The sequence below is a fragment of the Pithys albifrons genome, chromosome 2 (assembly GCF_047495875.1).
Source record: "Pithys albifrons albifrons isolate INPA30051 chromosome 2, PitAlb_v1, whole genome shotgun sequence".
NCBI lineage: Eukaryota > Metazoa > Chordata > Aves > Passeriformes > Thamnophilidae > Pithys > Pithys albifrons.
The window spans coordinates 101,144,893-101,165,844 of NC_092459.1; the positions used below are offsets into that span (position 1 = coordinate 101,144,893).

Consider the following 20,952-nt stretch of genomic DNA (forward strand, 5'->3'; position numbering starts at 1 on the left):
ATTTTTCTCTTTACATACAAGAAGTGACTAAACATATGCAGAGTCATAACAAACTTCAGTGACTGAAAAAAACCTGTTTGCAAAACGAATTGCCTCAGCAAAATAGCTCCCTCTTCAGTTTTCTTTCAATTTGATCTTGCTGATTTAAACATATATAAGAAGATCCTTCCATCAACGCCACCAGTTTGAAAAAAACTGTGTTAAATTGAGGTAATACTTTAGTTATCATGGGCTTGTCTTCTTCAAAGTTGAAGGCCAGAGACACCATTAGATCATTTAATCCAATGTTTATGGAATGCTATTCAGTAATAGTTGATCTACAAAGAGGTTGCCCTGTTTGAAAATACCAGCATGTGAATCTCACATCTCCCACTATTAAGCTACTGACCCACATATTTTGATGCAGTAATTTTGTTTCTATGGAGAGAATTGCAAGCTAACATGAAACTTCAGTGTTCATTTAGATAAACTGGACAAAAGTAATAACATGTCATGAACAGCCAAGGAAAACACATTACAAACACTACAGAATTTTCATATAATCATATGTATTTCAAAGACCATCACAGGCCAGAGGCACACTGGGCAAGCTGCACCGTCACACTTCTACAATTCTATTTTAAAAAGAAATTATAAATGAAAGTATGTATCCTATAAATATAAAATACACCTCAGACAAAGATTCACTACTCACTGTGGTGTTGACAGTAAGCCATTGCCCTCTAATAGTCCCAAGAATCTAATGTTAATAATGCCATGAGTATCCCAACCTCTTGCTCCATACACACTCTTTATGTGCAGATATATATCACACTTTAGTATTAGGCTTGACCAGTCTTTAATAATGGACTACTTAAAACAGTCGAAGTTGTAACATTTTAAGTGTGACTTTCACTCCAAAAATTTTCTGCCTTTTGTCAGGACAGCTATGTTCAGTGGATAATTTTCCCCCCAGCTCAGGAGTAGCCACATTTGCTGACAACACTAAGCTGGGAGTAAGTGTTAACCAGCTGGAAGGTAGGAGGGCTCTGCAGAGGGATCTGGATAGACTTGAGAGATGGGCTGATTCCAATGGGATGAAGTTCAGTCGGGCCAAGTGCTGGGTCCTGCACTTTGGCCACAACAACCCCCTGCAGCGCTACAGGCTGGGCACAGAGTGGCTGGAGAGCAGCCAGGCAGAAAGGGACCTTGGGGTCCTAACTGACAGGAAGCTCAGCATGAGCCAACAGTGTGCCCAGGTGGCCAAGAAGGCCAATGGGATTCCAGCCTGTATCAAAAATAGCGTGGCCAGCAGGACCAGGGCAATGATCCTTCCCCTGTTCTGTGTTGGTGAGGCCACACCTTGAGTATTGTGTTCAATTCTGGGCCCCTCAGTTCAGGAAAGATATTGAGGTGCTGGAGCAGGTCCAGAGATGAGCAACGAGGCTGGTGAAGGGACTGGAGCACAAGTCCTATGGGGAGAGGCTGAGGGAGCTGGGGGTGTTTAGCCTGGAGAAGAGGAGGCTCAGAGGTGACATCATCACTGTCTATAACTACCTGAAAGGAAGTTCTAGCCAGCTGGGGGTTGGTCTCTTCTCCCAGGCACTCAGCAATAGGACAAGAGGGCATGGCCTGTCGCTCTGCCAGGGGAAATTTAAGTTGGAGATCAGAAAAAAATTCATTCCAGAGAGAGTAATCAGGCATTGGAATGGCCTTCCCAGAGAGGTGGTAGATTCACCATCCCTGGAGGTTTTTAAATTGAGATTGGACATGGCACTGAGTGCCATGATCTGGTAAACGGACTGGAGTTGAACCAAGGGTTGGACTCGGAGGTTGATGATCTCAGAGGTCTTTTCCAACCCTATCAATTCTATGATTTGTCTATTTGCAATTCAAAATAGCAAGCAGTGACTAAACCCAAAAAGTGAGTTTTCCTAGTTTAACAAGGGACTTTCTGAGCATGCATCTAATTTAAGGGAACTTAACCTTTCAACAACTACTGGTTACATCTATTTGTACATTCAGAGACAAGAACACAACACAAGATTGCAAAGCTTTTGCTCAGGATTCCTATCTGGTTGAACAGTTAAATAGCATCTATCAGTACGTAGATGTGCTGATACCCCAAAACAAGCTTAGAATTTACTCTCTACACATGGAAATGGAGAATCAAAAGTGAGCTGCAATACATCAACTTATTCCTGGGTGGAAAATTCACTTAATTTTACAACGAAAAACTAAGGCGGTATTGCCACAGCTGAGGAAATCACCACTTTCTCTCAGAATTTGCAAGATTCTATCAGGTAACAGCAGTAAATTAACGCAGGGGATATTTTTCTAGTTATATTGTGGTGGGAGGGTATGTAGCAGTAGTTTTATATTTTTCATTATTTTACTTTCATCTTATTTTGGATTTCAGTTTTCAGTTTGTTCTTAAGACATCCTTTAAAGTATTCCAAACTTGCCTCAGACGTAGTAATTTATCCAACTAGAAGAAATTATGCTGTTAATGATATAAAAAGAGCTTAGCTAAGAAGTCAGCTTAATTTCTCTACAATATAAGCTCCTTTTTCAGAAAGGATGAAGATGTTAAACCATGACATTTTCAACATTAGGAGGACTGCACTGCTTAGGAGCAGAACAGGTAGGTATGTTTCTAATTTGAGGTTCTCCATCTGGTTGTTTATGAGTTTCAAAAAAGGAAACAGCTAGTTATAGAAGAAGTAATATGTGTTCATGTAAATCAAAGATACTACCAATGTGTAGATCCAAACCGAATTAACCCCTGTAGGCAATTTTTCCTTATAGTATTTATGCTTTATTTTCCATTAAATGAATAATTTGGACTTTAAATAATTTAATTTGTTTCACTAGGGACAGCACATGATTTTTTTACATACATAGTTTTTGTAAATAATATGGTTTATCTGAACTCTGGAAGAGGGTGTGGAGAGGAGGGGCCTTAATATACTGCGAGGAGAACTCGGATAGTTTGGTGATCTGATCGTACAAACCTTTATGGAATCAGATATTCCGAGAAACACTGCCAAGATCCTCAAGAGTTTACAACGTTTCAAATGCATTGAATTGCTATACTTAACTCTAATTGCACTAGAGGAACATATTTTTGTGGATATTTTTACAGAAGAAGTAAGCCCTATCTTGAATGTAATACAAGAATCCTGGAAGTCCTGGGTTTTTCCCCTTCTATGAAAAGTTATATTGTAGAGGTTAAAGCACGTCCAGGAGTTTGGTCAGACTAGATATATTTACTGTGAATATAAGTATTTATGAATTCCATTTCTAAGTAGCAATTACTATGGGTTGGTGAAAGACTCTGGCATTCTATCAACCTTTTGCATCTCCCACACTGGACAACAAAAAGGAGTTAGTGATACAGGTTTTCACTCCAGAAAAGAGCTGTCTTTACAACTCAGAAGGTAGCAGATGGCATTGCAGGGAATGAGTTCTACAGAAGTCTGATATCCAGCAGGGAGTGTACACCACCATGAACTGAAAATTGCAAGCCAGAAGCTATGAAACCATAACAAATTCCCTCACTGACATTTCATCACAAGACTTTTGCAAGCATCAATAAATATCTATTACAACATCCTACTTCCCACCACCTCTTTCCTCGCACAATACACCTGACTGATACCAGTTTTGCTGTGGAAGTGTATTCCTTGACTCCTGTCTTTGTGAGTGGGCTGTACAGCAAAGTTAGAGAAAAAAGGGAATCTGTCCCTATAGATAACAGACTGCAATGTCCAAGAACTTGGAATACAGTAAAACTTCCACACTGAATATACACCCTTGCAAAATCCATGTCACACTGAGCAGGAAAAAGCTATCAACTTGTCTTTAAAAAGAAAAAAAAAAAAAGACAACCAACAAACAAAAACCCCAAACTACAGACTTAAAAAGGAATAAGAAGGAAATGAGTCACAGGGAAAATTTCAGGGAAATTTCACATGAAAAGGAAACCCAAGAGCAATTTTATGAAGTTTTCCATGCTCAGTTGTCCATCTCCCCGCTTCACCCCCTTTGCCTTCACCCTTTTTTCTTTCTCAGAGGCTTGATGGAAGAGGACAGGCCTCAAAATACTTTTATTTATCCTGCTGTTAGAGAGAGAATAACACAGAATAAGCCACAGTGTGCTCTGACACTTAGAAGATTTGTCTGCTGCATCTTTTTATTCACAGAATAAAAAAATGTATTGCATCAAGAACTGGCAACTACAAGCATTCAAAAACTATGAATCATGTTGCCAAAACCCAAAACACATTAAATAACCATTCCATTTCCAGTTTTCAGACATGCTGTCAGGAAAAGAATGGTTTCTTTCTTTTCCTACGTCAAATGGGCAGGTGGAAAATTCCCAAGCACGTTCTTCTCATGGCTATGTTCTCAATCAGCTGGAAAGCAAATGTGTCAAAGTCCCAATAAGGTCATTTGGATTTATATCTTAGTTCCCTCCCTGACACTTGGAGCCAGCCTTCTGTCTTTGCTTATGCACTAGAGAAACCAGAAACCTGGAATTGTTCAGATGTAGAAGGGGGAAAAGAGCCCTATAGACAAAAAGAGGTCCTCAATACCCCTACTATCAATTGTCTTTACTTAAGCAAATTATCCTCTTTCCTCTGTAAATATCTTAAGTCACCTAATTAAAGAAAGAAAAGTAGGCTGCTTTGCTGTTCCAGGCCAACATACTTTTTGTAATGGAGAGCATAATAGTTTTGAGAGCAGAGGAAAACACCTGCTGGAAGCTCTAAAGGATGCTGATCTTCCTAGCTCCTCCTCCTCAGGAGACTGAGGCACACTGCTCTGCTCCACATAGTTACCTGTTCACACACTTACAACCTTTTCAGCTTCTAAACATTACTCAGATTCAGTCTTGATTCTGAACATGGCTCAAGAAAAGGCTTTCTCTAAAGAAGTTTACCACAAATATGGTCTGTGGGGTAATTTATTTGAATTAATTCAGAACAAGAAAAATTGAGTCCTCATGCAAAACAGTTGTTTCCAGGAGGCTCACGAAGGGATGCTGCTACTGAAATGACATTGTGTTTGTCTTGAACAAGTGTGGTTTTCCAAGAGTCTTCCAATGAGACATTGCCTAGACTCAATGAATCAAATTTTCTAGCTTTTGCAGTTTCCAAACTAAATAAAAAATGAAACTACATTAGCAATCATAATAGAAGAAAAAGCACAAGAACTGAGAAGCTCTTTTCCTACACAGACATGGTCCTCAGATTCCAGACTATGTTTCAGTTCAGGTGGTTGTTCCCTCTGGTTTAGGAATTCTAGTCTGACAGTCATAGACCTGGAAACACTTCATAGATACTTAAACTTTGAGGAATGGTCACAATTAGGATCCTCAAAAAAAAATTTTAAGGAGGTCACAAGTCCCACTACGACTCACACATGTAGAGATGGTTTCAAGGACTCAGTTATGAGCTCTTTGAATGTGTCATGGCACAGTTCACACACAGTCATCACATTATACAAATTGATCGTGTAGATTTGACAGATCAAAAAGTAGCAATCTCATACGGTTTGAATGCATAAATCCAGGCAGCTGAACTGACTCTAGTAAAGTCACTGGTGAAAAAATAGTTCTTCCTTATCACATGTATGAAGATATTAAAGTTCAATGACTTGCTGATAAAAAGCATCCTGGGGGAAAAAAATCTCTTAAAACTCTCACAATAGTGAATTCACTGTAACCCTAAGAATTTCAATTAAAATAAGAACAACCTGTAAAAATAACAGTCTATGTGACTCAAGACAGAACCTGCAGTCAGTCACCAGTAATCAACAAGTCCAAGAACAGATCTAGTGGTCTCCATCAAGAGCTGCCATGCACTTCTGGTGCAGAAGAAACCCAAACAGATATTCTGCAACTGTAGATAACATCCTGATTATTTCTCTAAAACCCTGCTTCCTGTCACTCTTACTGTCCTTGAGTCTTAAGATTCAGATCCTGCTTCTCAGCAGTGGTCTTTGGCCTTTCAGTTCTATTAACTTAATCTGCCAGCACAGCCTTGGTTTCTAATACCACCTGACTCCTGGATCTCATTGCCTACCATACCCCTCAGCCTACCTACCAAATCCCATGCCCCTGCTGCTGGAGGAGGAACAAGCAAGCATGGATCAGAGAATCCCTAGCTTAGGATCACTCTGGAGCTTGAATCCCATGGTTTTTCAGCTCTTCCTAACAATATTTCACTCCTTTCTGCCCTAAACTACAGAATCTATCCACTCGTGGCCCACCTAAGAGTCCTTGCTATCAAGAAGAAAAGCAAGTGGCATCAACCCAACTGACACCCCAGAAACAAGAGTAACAGCTGAGCATCATCAAGGACCTACCAGCAATCCTAGTTTCTTGCAACCTTAACAGATGAGGAATAAAACCTTTAGAGTCAGATTAAAAGTATGCCCTTTACACTATTTGTTCTCTAGCATTTTCGTTGTAGCATCTACTCTGAATTAGATCAGAGGCTGAAAAAGAGTCTGGTTTATTTTGTGGATTCTTTGGGAAGTTCTGCTATTATTCTGGGAAAGGGAAGGAGAGAAACATTTACAAAAAGCTTGGCAAGAAGTGACAACACCCTCTTTTTCTTTGTTATTTTGGCCCCCATTGCTGATATTTTTGGATTTTCATTCTGGAAAAAGGAAAAAGATGAGGAATTGTCTGAAGGAGTGTTTGCTGGGCTCCTTGCCCTCAGAAAATTGGAAAACTGCCGAGCCTGAAGAAAGAAAGCATTCTATAAACTCAGATCTGACTTGTGTTGAACAGAACAACATTTATGAAGAATTAATATTTACAGTGTCCTGACCTAAGAGACTTTGTTATCTTGTAGGATGTTGAAAGAAACAACCAGTGGAAAAAAACACAGAAATGGCCAAACTGAATCAGCAGTAGTCCACCCAGCCATCCTGTCTGACAGTGTCTGGTCAGACACCTTGATAAGAAGGTGCAGGGGGAAAGCTGCAATAGGCAGAGATGGTGAGTGTATTCTTAGCCCCTCTTAACATTTATCTTACCATAAAATATGCAGGCTTATACTCTTCTCAACATTACTCATTCACTGGCATGCTGGTCTTGTCTTCTGTATAAAAAGACCTAATCCCTTTGTTCCACAAGCAATCTTTAAGTGTTCTTCACTCTTGCAGAGTACCCAAATTCATAAAGGAAAAGGACTGACAGCAGCCAGACAACTTGCCCATTCAAGTAAAAAAGGTACAAATCAGACCCTCAGTTTCACTCAGCTATCAGTAGCAGGTAGTCAGTCAGAAGCCAGATGATAAAAATCCTGTGACTTTCTCAACAGCAAACAACCAGTGATTCTCATCACCACTCTCTCCTGCAATCTTTAAAACAAAATAAAAAAAGTCTAAACTCTGTATCTTGTTCTAAGGAAAAGTTCCCATTTCATGGAATATCTTACTAGAAAGCATTGACAGCTGTGAATGGCAGCTCAGATTGTGCCAAACAGCTTAGAGGTTTCAGGGAGTATGGTATTAAAGAAGAAGAAAGTAGTACAGAGAAGATTAGATCTTACATCTGGGATTTGTTCAGACAGTTGTAATAGAGCAAGGGATGCTCTTGAGAAGCTGTCTCTCCAAGTCAGGAAGGTCTGGTTGAGCTAGCCAGCTGTCCAAGATGCCAACAACTAAAATTTAATCAGCCTTTAATTTTTGGAGGAAGTTGCCATTCTCCTGCAGCAATCACAGTATAGGAACTGGGGAAAGGAAGGACACAGCCGTATTAACAGGCACCACTGGCATGTCCTTCACAGAGCAGCTGGGAACCCCCAGCTTAGACAGCAGAACCAACACTAACTGTTATGTAAAAAGATCAAGACTGCAATGACTCCTTATAAAACAATTATTTGTAATCTTATACAGCCTACCTTGCTAACACCACAGGGGGGTAAAGAGAATGAAAGGTGTCAATGGAGAAGTCTAGTCAACAAAACAAAAATATGCATTCCTCTTGCCTGCATTATTTAGAGTATGATTTATCCATCACCACTCCAGTGTGAAATGTCTAACTTTCAAAGCACAGAGAAGTTATTTTTTCCCTCCAAAATATAAGAAACACAACCAATAATCACTGTTTAATACAATAATAATGCAATACTATGATTCACTTGCATTAAGTCTGACTAAATATGTCATTATCTTTAAATAGAAAAGGCAACTAATAATTTTAGAACTAAAATTAGAAAGACATGTGATGTGAATCCTATGTGATCTAGTCCTAATTTGAATATATTATGCTGTCTTTCAAATGTTTTTGTAGGTGCTTTCAGCTTTGGTAGTGTCTTCTTTTTCACTCATGTTTCCTTTATATTTCTTTTGCTTAGCAAGATGACATCTACTTATGGAAATGCATTTCCATAATTTTGTACAAAAAAGGACTACACTCTACTACTACAGAAACCATGCTGGTATGAAATGTAGATGCCGTTGTAGCTGAAGAAAATCAAATGGCAGAGAAGATGACAAGGAAATATGTGGGAGCAAATACACAAATAAACCCTTTATAATGAAAGTAAGTAATGCTAAAATTCTTCTAAAAATGTCAGCTAGGGGAACTCAATAAAGGTCAAGACACTTTGAAAAGGAAAAGTTAATCAAAGACTTTCTGTATTTACAGTCTTTTGTTCCATAATTCAGTACAATGTACTCTAGATTACACTTTAAAGCTATGACCTTTGCCAACATTCACTGTTCATTAGCACAGAAGTCCCAAGTTTTGCTTGAAGAAGCCAAACCTGTTGACGTGTAAATTGTCCAAACCTGCACCTTGGTGTACAGTGATGTATATCTCCAAAACCACTACTTAGATGACATAACTTCACTAACATGATTACTATTGACTGTTCTTGCATAAACCAAAATAAACAACAGGTGGGGAATGACCCCAGAACTCACTTCATGTGTTTTAAACAGCCTTTAATGTTACCATTCCCACCACTAGCAAATGAAAATAGGTGGGGCAAATATTTTTGTGCCAATAAAAATGTTTCATTTAACAACAAAGCATGTGTAAAGAAGGCCAATTAAAATGTACAGGCACATTTTGAAGTCAGTGAATTTAGAACCACTACAAAGTTGTGAAAATAAACGAGCATTTCAAAATGGGAGCATTACAAAAATGACAAGCAGATTTCCGTCACCCTAAGGAAAGTAATTTTTTTAAAATCATTTTCTCTAAACTGTCCCTCTCAAAAGCAAAAATCAAGATTGAGAGAAATTGTGCATAGTATCAAAAACACTCTTAAAACCTCTTATTATTTTGTGGCTTAACGACCACATTTTCCTGTGTTTAAAGTGTTTCTTTCCCTTCTTATAGCACAAGACCATTACACAAAAGGAGGAACAGCCTATAGCAAAACAGACTACACAGCAAGTGCTTCTGTCCTTCCTCCCTCAGGAAAGAGTATTATTTTCCTATGGTGGCTTAGTTACAACGTACATTTAAATTGCTCTAACAGCAGCTGAAACTACCGCTTCAGTTTTCAATTCACATGATTCCTAAGGCTTAAAAGCAGAAATGAAGCTCGTTTCCCAAACAACACTCCTTATTCTGCAACTTACTTAAAGCTAAGTAGTTATTTCCTCTGAGACAGATGAGAATTTTAAAGGAATTAATAAGTTAGCTTTTTATTTTAAGGAGAATCATCTTTCCCTGTGGATCACCTTCATGTGATCTCAAACCAATAAAGCCTGTACGACACGTGCACAACAGAACCACACAGAATGGCTGAGGCTGGAAGGGTCCTGTGGAAGTCACCTGGTCCAATCCTCCTGCTCAAGCAGGACCACGTCCAGCCAGTTCCCCAAGATTGTGTCTAGTGAGCTTATGAATACAATCTTGGGCAATCTGACCCTCCCAGTAAAAAAAGTGTTTTCTGATGTGTCTGTTTATGCCCATTGCCTCTGGTTCTGTCACTGGGGACCACTGAGGAGAGCCTTGCTCCATCCTCTTTGCACCCTCCCTTCAGGTACTTGCACACACTGATAACACCTCCCTTCCTGAGCCTTTTATTCTCCAGGCTGAAATGTCCCAGGTCTCACCCTCTCCTCACACGCCACGTGCTCCAGTCCTTTCATCGTCTCTGTGGCCTTTCACTGAACCCTGTCCAGTATAGTTAGTATGTGTTTGTGCATTTCTGGAAGAATCTAAGTCTCCTGATTAGCTGGAAAGTTAAGCCTGAGGGGTTGAAATTGGTCCTTTTAGCTGCTGCACAAAGTTTTACAAAAAGGGAAATTCACCATGAGGGAGTTTCAGTTTTTAGCCACTAGAATAATAGCTTCAATCCTGTCCTAACTTAGAGCAGAATAATTAAGGTCAATTTTCAGGAAACTCTGAATTATGTCTGAAAAATTGCCTTGCTAGCTGCAGAATTAAGAGACTATGAAGTCACTTAAACATTCATCAGTCCTCAGCTCCATTTCAAACAGCCTAAACTTCATGAAGCAAATAATGAAGCTGATAATGTTGTTTTGCAATATTGCAAGCCTGAGAAAAAAACTAGCAAGAGATGAGAAGACAAAACATGAAGATCAAGACAATAAAGGTGACATTTCCATACCAATCGTTTCCATACCCAGAATAAATGAGGCGAGGGAAAGAGGTGAAAATATTTCTGATTTTAAAGTATTTTACAATGTGTATAAGGTCTCAGTAGCTTTGTGGCATGGTATGGCCTATCAAAATAGTTCAGATTACTTTAGGAAAAAGTGAATATATTCCAAAACAAAAAAGTTCACCAATCTTCCAAATTTCCTTTCTCCAATACCAAATATCTAGGCAGGCCAGAAGACAGGAGCAACAATTTAAAGTTCTTTATACCTATTTATATTAAGCCATTATTTTTTCATATGCTTTCCAGAGCAGTTTACAGTAATCTGCAGTATGCAAAAGGGATATAATAGACAAACAGAATGAGAAGTTATGTGCTAAGCATTTCTTGGGATGTCAGAATTTTTAATAATACTGTAGTAAAGAAGAAAGAGATTAATGGTGACAAAGCAAGCAATAAATAGGATTTTAGGTATTTCATGGAAAATAAAAAATTGAAACTGATTCAAAACCTCTAACAGCATATTTGTAAGCCTTTTCTACTGGTAACGTATTCCAAGCTTCAAATCAGGTTTGACTGCATTAGTCACTAAGGAAAAATGTAATAATTTCCTGATAGTGCACTGAGAATCTTAGACCAAACTACAACAAAAATAAATAACAATCCCTTTTAGAAGGAATATTAGAAAAGGATTCTCCTCCAGTTGCTCAGAAATGCTAGGGATTTAAAGTATTTCAAAATGTCTGGCTGCAATTCAACACAACATGGCAAATGGGAGTCAACTATCAACTCTCCCATAACAAATTATAGTCAAATAGTTTTTAACTTTCTATCTCTAGCTTCTATACTGTTAGATAAAGATATCAAGCCTGTAGATGGGAAATGACATCAAGAGATATCATAATGGGCTCTTTTAAACCAAAAGTAGGTTTTTCTATACATTAAGAACCACCTCAAGCCAGCTGCAAGATGCCCTATTAAATAAGACATACAGTCTGTAAATTCATAAGTTGTTACACATTTTGATAATATAATTTGGTCACTTTCTATTATATTCAGACCAGATAACAGAAATACGCTTTGAAGAGGTAACACTTCTTCCTACTGAGGTTCTTTCTTTAAAAGCTTTAGAGGAGTATTATTGTTTTACTAGGAGGGAATTCAAGGCATTTATGATACTTTGTTATCAGATATATCCATAAAGATGATCACAATATTCTCAATCAAAAGATGAAAAGAAAATATTTAAATTATCATCCAAAAAGATAAACCAGGATAAAACTAGAACTCCAAGCTTCACACCTCATTCAAAATGCACCTCCAAGTTATTCAACTGCAAAGATGTCTGCCAGTTCATCAAATAAGCTTTGTCTCATTCTAAATAGCATAAAAGACTAAGATACATTTAGGTTAGAAAAAAAAAAGTACATTTTTAGGCTTAAATTCACTGTGAAAGGCAACAAAGATTAGGCAAAGCTGTCTACCACCAATTAAGTCAGTCAGAGGTTAGAGGTTCAGTATCAATCTCTCTGCAGAAAGGCATCCCAATCAACATCCTTCATCCTGATTGCAAAGGCATTAGCCTGAAATTGAAAAAAGTGGTCCTAGATGGCTAATACAATTTTCACAAGAGTTACCATAAAGAAATCTCAAAATGTAAGTTGACAAATTAGAAGAGGCTATTTTCCTCTTACTTCTCCTTGGAACAATAACCATATGTTCAATCATGCATACGTAAGTAGACAAGGAACTGTTTCACTCTGGACAAAAGCAACATTTCAGTGAGAGCCATAAACTATAATTCAGTCAAACTGCAGAATCATTTACGATTAACAGCTTTCAGAAATAACTTGGAATACTGACAGACTTTTTTTTTTCTGGAGCTTATATTGATCCTGACACTATATTCAGGAACTCAATTCAGCGACTTCTCTTTGGAGTCAGCATTGATCTCAGATATCTGTCATTTGCATACAATAAAAGAGACTGCCAGGAAAACACAGTCTCAGACTACAGATGAACCAATTCTGTGAAAGACTAACACACAATAGTTACTCTCACCCTGAAAAGCATTTAGGACACACACTGCACCCCCGGAATTGACACAAGGAAGAACATCACTTTTAGTCATCCTTAGCATAAGTACAATCTGCTATGTGCACACCCAAGAGATCAGGGGATTCAGGACTCCCAGCACGCTCCTAACGAGTTGTTACCTTCCTGCTACCCTCAAAAAACATTTGGGATACTGAAGCTGCACAATGAAACATAGAGAAAGGCTGTTGTTTCCTGGTTGGTTTGTTTTTTCAAACAGGAATCCTGCCTTATTCAATGTACATGCTTCTACAGCACTGTGAACAGGGAGAAATTACTCTATATTTCTTTTTCTCCTTCTCATAGTACAGTGCTAAAATTAGGCTAAGCTGTCAAAATTCTAGGACAAAATAGCTTTTTTCCTTTTTTTGCCTTTTTCCTTCATCTTATGTTTTTTATACTGCTATCTGAAAGTGTTGTATTTCAGTAATTTATTTTCACAAAAGATCCTATTTATATTTTTATAACTCAAGGCCTACAGCACACAGCATATGAATTGTGTCTGCTTCATCTGGAATGTTTCCAGACTATTTTTTTTCAGAATATTTGTCACTGTGCAGTACATCACAAGCACAAATCACAGTTGCTATCAGCTTCAGTTACACTTGTGAAAGCTTTGCATTCTTTATAAATGTCCAACTTGAAACCTTACTATTCAATAAAAAGAATCCCAGTTACTGTTAATAATGATATATATTTTGTTTTTTAAGTAAAATCTAGTTCTTCAGTGGCACTTAACCACAGAAACCTTCAGCTGATCTTCTTCAATCCTTTATTCATATAAGATCAACCACATGCAACAAGTAAAATGTGTTATACAGACCACATTCTTTAAATCTTTAAGGCATTCCTAAAATACAAGCCATCCTGAACTGCAAGTTTTTTAAGGGGAAAAAAAGAGAATGTGTTCAAATACAGAGATGTGGGTGACATTAAAAAATTTAGCCCATATATCATTTGGTACTTATGTTTCTGTTGGTATTTTAACAAAGGCTAAGATCACAAGCCTACTGAGAAGAGAATTTGGGGGGAATAACAGCTGCTCATCTCTAATAGCAATCATGTAACTTGAGAAATGTCATTTTAATATTTTCAAAGAACAAAGGAAAACACTCTGATGACAAGGTAGGATATCTTAAACACAGGAAGACCTAACACTCCCATGTACAATACCTATGCCTTTCCAAAAATCAAAACCTCAGTGTTTATGTTCGACACACAACCATAACATCCAAGCCTTCCCTTCAAACTCTTCAGCTAAATTAGAAAAAAAAAAGAAAATAAAAAAAATAATTGGAACATTGTCTAGAAGACATTGTTTTTTCTGTATTTGCTACATTTCAGGGTAGATCTGATAGCATCAGCTGGTCAATGGCAAGAGCAAAGTGCTAAGTAAACCAGAAGCCTGTATTTCAAACCATCAGTAAATCTGCATATTCAGTGCTCAACTCCTTAAAGCCAGCAGGCCACACTGGGTTAAAGAAAGAGCAAATCCTATCCTATTTAATGTTTCACATGCCTGATCCAGGTACCTTTTTAATGAGTACTTCACTGTTTTCCTCTGCAGAAACAAAATAATGTCTTCCAGTTCTATTAAATACTCATAAAAGGACCGATTTTCAAATAAAATCATTCAAAAGGAAAACAGGTTGCATTTTAGGGTTTCCCTATTAAATAAATTCTGTCCATCAAGAAGAATCAATGAAAGCAAGCTTGTAGAATTTGAAGGTAATAAAGTATAATGACCCCAAGTCTTTCTTCCCCCTCCCCTCCCCCCACTAGTTACATTGTAGTCAGAAAATTTCTTTATCCTACATTAAGGAACAACTTACTCAAGGTAACTTCCTTCAGAAAAAATAAATTGAGCTTTTAATTATGATTGCATTTAGAATGCTTACAAAGAACTTTCCTAACCTTCTTTCAGAGCAAAAGTAGTTAAAATGTTTTAATTAATCCACTTTTCCTCAAGAAATATTTCCTTTAAAATGTTTTTAATATAACTCAACATTGGCTGCATCTTTCTTGACAGATGGTATTTCCTTAACAGAGAATGTCTCAAATGGTTTATGTATAACATTCTTTCTAAAATTCATTTCCTTTCTGTGTAAGAAGTTAATACACCAAGAAAAAAAAAAAAAGGAATGCTTCATGCCATGTGGGATATAACAGTTCTGGAGTTTTGCTTTAAATTACCCACGTAATGTTTTTGTAGAAATATTATTAGCGTGGTTGAAGCTTAACATTTGGGAAACGGAAAAATACTTGCCCACAACTTTGCTTTTCTCCAGATCCCATTCCAACACGAACTTCACTTTTATGTTCCACTCTTCAGTGTATGTCTGGTGGAAATCTGACCGATCTTAGAAAGGTTCAGCTTAGGGGAGAGATGTTAACTAGATGATTGTTTTCTTCTTGAGAACAACAGACTGACAGTTCTATAACAAATTCTCCCAAGACCAGAAATGAAAGTTCTTGGTAACTTCACTCTAAACATTAAATCATTCAAGACATTGAAATCAGCTGAAAAGCACAACGTAACATTTCTCAAAAGAAGGACAGACACTGAGGTGTCACAGAAGGTGTAACACCTAAGGATAGGCCACTCCTCCGTACTAACACCGAAACACAAGTTCTTAAAGAGCTGGGAGACTTGTACCAGCTGAATGCAGAACTGAGGTTCCACATGCAAAAATCCTGGGGAATGGAATCTTTACAGGATATTGAGGCCAAGGGCATTTGCTCTGTAGTTTGTAATACTTGCTCCCTGTAAAGGTGGTAAATCCTTGGCTAAGTGGCTGGAGAGCTACAGCAGTAACAGCAGCCTTTGAGTGATGAAGAAATACCTGCAGATGATCTCCCTTTCCTCTTGTTATGCTATAAGCATTTATAAAAATATTACTCTATATAATTGGTAACTAAGTACTTACAAGTACTCAAGTAAGTACTTACCAAGTCAGTTAGCACTTACTAAGTACTTACAAACGTTAAGTAATTAATTACTCTATATATTAGTCTGCCAGATCAGACAAATTTCAGTACTACTGAAAATTTTAATTTAAAATATTCTGCAGCCTATGCAACTTCATGTACAACAATATTTTGCAGCTATTACTTTCCATGTTTTGAGCATCTCCTGGCCAGTAAGTCACTTTGTGATACTTCTAGTAAACATTATCATCTGTGTTAATACCGTACATAGACAATACCTTGCACTGAAATCCAAAGCTACCACAAGAAAATCTTGGTAATATGTGATTGAAAGAACCAAACTTTACTAGATCCTCTAAACTCTTCATAAGGTTCTTTCTTCAACTAAAAATAACTGCTATTAGTATGTTTTCACAGATATCTACTGCACAAGGGTATTGTGTTATCACAGAATCACAGACTATTCTGAGTGGGAAGGGACCCACAAGGATCATCAAGTCCAACTCTTAAGTCAAGGGCCCACATAGGGGATTGAACCCATGACCTTGGCATTATTGCAACCAAGTTTTAACCAACTGAGCTAATCTCATGGTCCATATTGTTCTTCAGCAGATCAGCTTACTTTAACAAAACCCACATTATTTCAGCTACTTTCCCCTTTAGACAAGATAATATGATATTCCTGTGTTATCAACAACCACTTTAGTGATATCCCCCCTATTGTGACCACTAAAGCCCCCCATTTGCTTCTGCCTATACCTAATTTCCATAACTACAGAGCCATTGTCTCAATTTTACAGATCATTCATGTCTCAAGGTCCTTCGATGACCTGCTATAATAAGAACACATACAAAAAAATACCTGTTCGACACCTTTGCAGGCATTTGTCAGTCAAAAACTATTAAGGTGGCAGACAAGATAAACACAGTTTTTTTACTCACTGTCAAAATATAAACAAGATGTACTATTCAGTTCAAGCATTGTCTTAAAAGTATGATTTTTTTATTGCTTAGTGGACCTGACACTAACATCTAAGCCTGTATCCAGCAGAGGTGCAAAACTAAATGCTTCTCAATATTTACAAAAAAAAATCAAGACTCTTCAGAGTAAGACTGAGACACCGTAAGTACAATGCCTACCCTTAGTACAACACAAATAAAAATAGTCTTCAAGATACAATTTTACAGAAATTATTATTCTAAGTAAATTTTGGAAATTGGCAACTAAAGATAGAACCATTTATGAAAAAATAATTAAATATCCCTTTTGTAATGTAGACACATGCAAGCACTGGAAATAGAGCACACTGTAAGGATTTCATTTAAAACTTGGTATTCAAGTGAAAATTTAAACCTGATGTTCCTAGTAAAAGAACACACTTCTCTGAGCAAAGCCATAATTTTGGGAGAGACACACCCTTTGCCACTTCCAATGGTTAGAAATAGATGAGTCTGCAAAAGATTTATTGTAAATCAGATTGACACACAAGTATTTTTCTAAGGAAACTCCATTACAAAATCTATCCAACTTAAGGAGAAAGCACAAAATGCAGCAAGACCAAGCCTTTTCTGAAACAGTCTATGGCCAAAGGTTAGAAAGATCAAACATAACTAGAACATTACATTCCATCTTCCTAGACAGTCTGCAATTATTTAAGTGAGATTAAAACAAACCAAACACCCCCTTTCAAAATGTGAAATGCATGCCAATTCCCAGAACATTAACTGTTTCCACTATCAGATGATGAATTACACATAAATAGTTCACTGACAGTGCACCATTTTTACTTGTCCAATGGATAAATGTACTGACCTGGGCACGAGGCCTTAAAAGAAATTGCTAAAACTGTTTTCTTTTTAAGGGAATTCACTAGTTAAGCTGACAGATTTAGTAATGTTTTCACACTGAAGAGGGAAGACCAGAAGAAAGCAGGAGGCTGAAAGGAAACAATTAGCCTTTCCTTACCAGAATCTAAGGGTTGACTCGATAACCTGGAATGTATTACCTCACACTTTCTAAAACGTTGTACTCAAGAAAAGAGGTTTCCATGAGTGGAGAGTTAAAAAAAAAAATAAATTAAAAAATAGACTGTCTCCCAACAGACTTAACAGGTAACTACTTCTATTTGTTTTGCTCTTTGGGAAATCTGCAGTTTTCCTTGGCTGTTAAAGAACCTAGCAATGACTTCCCTGGAGTTCATGGCCGTCACCTCCAGCTGATACACAATCTCAAAAATTTACACAACAGAACTAGAAACAAGCTCCAAGTTCTGATCATAGCCTGACAGCCCATTCACATCTTGGCTCACTTGGAAAAGTTATCTTCCACGGATCAGCATGTGGTCACCACTGTCTCCTGGCTTAGCACATCAAAGAGTTAAAACCTGTTTTTCAATGAGCAGAAAACATGTAACTGCTATTTAGTGAGCAGAATGCTTGAGAAATTCCCACTATACCACAAGAATTCTGGGGAAGAGTTAGTCCTGTTTATGAGAAAAAAACATTGAGTGAAATTTAAGTGTTTGTTCCATTTAAGTTTCTTAAAAGTAACAGCACAAGCTGCAGCAATTAGAAAAAAAATGTAAGCTTTACCAGACATTAATAAATTCATTATTGCTTATTTTTCCTATAGTACTGTCAGTTTTTTCAAAACCAATGTTCTTTGCATTTAAGCAGATCACTAAAGTCACAGTGTGATCTTGGTAGCAAATGAAATTGATCAGCTGAACAGCCACATGGCTACTCGAGTATGAAAAACTAGAAGGATCTAGTTCTTCTAGTGTCTGAATAATAAAATAAAGCATCGGAAAAACTAAGTGAGCTTTCTCACAGTTCCATGTCCAAACTAGGAGAGAAATTTTTTTTGACATAATTTTCATTTGAGAAAGTGTATCAAAGGTAACCAGTATATCGTGTATAAAAACAGCCTGCCTTCCATATAATGGAAATGCTCAGAATCATCATTCTCTTACATTTGTCCTCACATTTCTCTCTGAAAGGAATTCACTCTACCTGTGATGAGAATAAATGATCTATCTGAAGAGAAGTCTGCAGATTGACACTCTTGATCTCTGAACACTGGCAACCGGAAAACTTTCTGGGTACAGCAAAGACTTTTTTCCTGCATTTGGGTAAAAATAGTGATATGACATCAGTAACAGTTTGGGGAGGTCTTTTTGCTTGTGGGCTTTTTTAATACTTTTCTAGAAATTATATATTTCCACACAGTAATTTCAGTGTTGAAACACAAAGCTTCACACTTGCTATAATTCTATTTACAACTTTAACTCACCAACTGAAAATGGTAACTTTACTCTGCTTGAGGATGTATAAGATGACCAGTGAAAACTTCAGTAATCTCCAAAACAATGTTTGCAGGGAAGTCTGGAAAAACAGCAGCATTTTACTTTGTTTTGATGTTGTAATTTAGCTGCTTGATAAGTGGAATTTACAGTCTCTTTCTGAACAGCTACCTTTCAAATTTCAGAAGCACAGCATGAAGTGCTTTCAGTGGTATTTATTACAAAGAGACTGCCAGTATCATCATATTTGAGCCTGTCTATAAACATTTTTGCAAATAAATTGTAAAGACACTTCAAAAGCATTAATCAGCTTAAAAATATTAATTTCTACATTTTTCTACATAAGTTAAATCACATTAGGAGAGCATACTTTTTAAAAAGTTGAGCTAATTTTAAAGATGCTTGGAAAACTTTGGCCTACACTGATTAAAATCTATACTTAAATGAAAGGAAAGTTTAACCACAGAAACTGTGCTCATTTTAGAAAAACAAGCATATCACTGCCAAAGTGCTGTCCTAAGTTTAGATTGCTGTCTGACTAAAACATTATAATTATGAGAAACTGAAATGGATTTCTAAATGTTTCAAGATGAAACAGCCATTGGGCAATTTGCAAGATATGCAATTATCTTCTGAATTCAAACATATAATGCTAATACTTGATCTGAAAAAAAGCGGGCTGTGGATCACTGCTTGTGTGAACATTGGGGAAATCAATGTTAAACATCAATACCAACACTAGATAAGAGTCAACCACAATGAAATCTAAGAGCAAAATTACCAAGTAAGTGGAATTAATTATTTAAAGAATTTTCTTTGAGGAAAGAAAATAAAAAAGGCTTGGAATCTTTTATCTGTTGCTTCTTTCTCTCCAAGAGCTGATCAAGCTGAACAGAGGAGTCTCGGCACTTTCATCACTGTTAAAACTGGGAGTCACACAAGGCATTTCACCCAAGCTCTAATGCGTAGCAAGGCAGTAACATTTTTACCTTCAGACACCAGAGAGGGTTGTCTCTTTAAAGGGTCCTATAACACATTTTCTGTTACTTCACAATTAACATTCTTATTTGGGTGGAATCATTATCATACTGACCACGCAGAAGTTAAAGGGAAACAAAGATGAAACAGAATCACATGCTAACTCCAGATGTGTTTCTCCATTTCCTGTATAACCACTGTAAATTCCAGTTACTTTGAACACTAAGTTAAATCTTCATCTGCGACAATCATTAATGGTTTGATGCAACTAACAGAATTTCAGGAAACCAGAGCAAGCCCACTACTGTTTAAAAATCATGATTCCATGTATTTGTCAGTACCAGTTCTGCCTTTCATTGTTTGTCTATAATTCAGCAAGAAAAACTAACGGTTTGGTTTTGTTTTATTTCTTGGTCTCCTTCAAAAGCCGGAGTGTTTGGCTATCTTTTCTAACTACAACTCAGTCTGTTTGTTTCACTGATTTGGTGAAAGGAGTACAAACCAATCTGTCATTCATACATGAAAGCACCCAGGAGTGTGAGAGTGTCTAGGAACACAGCAGTTCGTGGGAATACCATAATTCAAACAGTAATTTTATTAAAAAATAGAGAAATTTTTCATGAAAAATTAAGTCTCTTTCTAGAAGCAATGCATGGTGATCCACATAACTGCTTCATACAGATCTTGAAGCAGTCTCTTCATTTAGCCTTCATGGCACCTCTGAAGCTGCAATCAAAAGAGAAGAGCAAATAGAAATAGATTTCCCTCAACCATAAGAGATGCTGGATGCCTTAAAAATAACAAAACCATCTTAAGTTCAGTGAGAAAGCACCTGTGACTAAGCAATACTTTCAGAACCACTGGAATGAAAGCAATACCTGCTCCCTTGATACCTAAAGTGACATCGATAGGAGGTTTTCTACCAAAGAATGCCCAAAAGAAGCTCCTCAAGAGTCTTGGGAGTTTTAGTATCACAGATGTAAAACCTTGTAAAAGAATGATTAAAAGCAACAAGGTGAGCAAAAGCAGGGGAGAACCACCTATATTGTTAGATTAAAAGCAAATCAATT

At 37.2% G+C, this 20,952-nt stretch overlaps 1 protein-coding gene across 3 annotated transcripts in view; it reads right to left on the minus strand.

The window, feature by feature from the left end:
- The window catches only part of LCLAT1 (lysocardiolipin acyltransferase 1), a 119,997-nt gene that overhangs the window by 95,800 nt on the left and 3,245 nt on the right, over positions 1–20,952 (minus strand). Inside the window, exon 1 of one of the 3 annotated variants that reach the window (XM_071579981.1) lies at positions 18,615–18,672. The exons of the other annotated variants lie outside the window; for them this stretch is intronic. The gene's annotated coding sequence lies outside the window, so the exon portion shown is untranslated. Of the gene's footprint in view, positions 1–18,614; positions 18,673–20,952 lie in introns of those variants that run through there. 3 annotated transcript variants of the gene reach the window in all.